The sequence below is a fragment of the Penaeus chinensis genome, chromosome 35 (assembly GCF_019202785.1).
Source record: "Penaeus chinensis breed Huanghai No. 1 chromosome 35, ASM1920278v2, whole genome shotgun sequence".
Classification (NCBI taxonomy): Eukaryota; Metazoa; Arthropoda; class Malacostraca; order Decapoda; family Penaeidae; genus Penaeus; species Penaeus chinensis.
Genome location: NC_061853.1, coordinates 13,782,205 through 13,783,084, shown reverse-complemented (window position 1 = coordinate 13,783,084; position 880 = coordinate 13,782,205).

The window sequence follows — 880 nt, the reverse complement described above, 5'->3', positions numbered from 1 at the left end:
TTCATTATGATCATTTGGTGCTAATGATAAGAGTGACAATGACCTGCTTGTGATGAGGATGATGAGGATATCAAGAAGGAGAATGAAGGATGTCGAGCGCGAAGATAAGACGAGTTAGGGGGAATTCACAATGAATGCGAGAGGATAAGAAAATGCGAGAGATTGAGGAAAGGAAGATATGATGTGTGTGTGTGTGTGTGTGTGTGTGTGTGTGTGTGTGTGTGTGTGTGTATACACACACACATACACGCACACACCCACACGATGTGAACCGTATTCATGTTGACAAAAGTAGAAAAGGTATGAATGAGGATGAACATCTTCACAATACAAGATATGCTTTGGTTGGTTTCGATTATGTGTTCGTCAGAAATATATACATTGGAGAAACTACAGAGTATATATATATCAGACATGAGCTGACGAAACACCTGTGACCTCCCACTCGTTGTCCGCATAATTGGTGCCGCGCCCTTGGATAGTTTGAATCTGTCTGATGCTGTGTTGACATTATTCTCCGTCGCGATGTGTGCAGCTTCCGTTATTTTTCTTTCCTGTTTGTTCAGTCCGCCTTGGTCTATTTTACTTCCTTCTAGTTCGACAGATGTCCAGCTTCATCTACATGTACCACCATGGCGTTGGAAGTCCTATGGTGACGGACGTCAGCTCGATGTTCGCTGATCCTGGTACTGAAACCACGACCAGTTTCACGAAAGTATGCTGTATCGCATCTGCTGCAGGGTATGCGATATACAACACTGTTAGGGCAATTTTAGGGCTGCTTTCTGTCTCGTCTAATGCCATGTATTTTTTCCCGGATGTGCTGGCGATTTTCACTGTATTGCCGAAGTATCTGCTGATCGCCTGGGAAATGTTACAA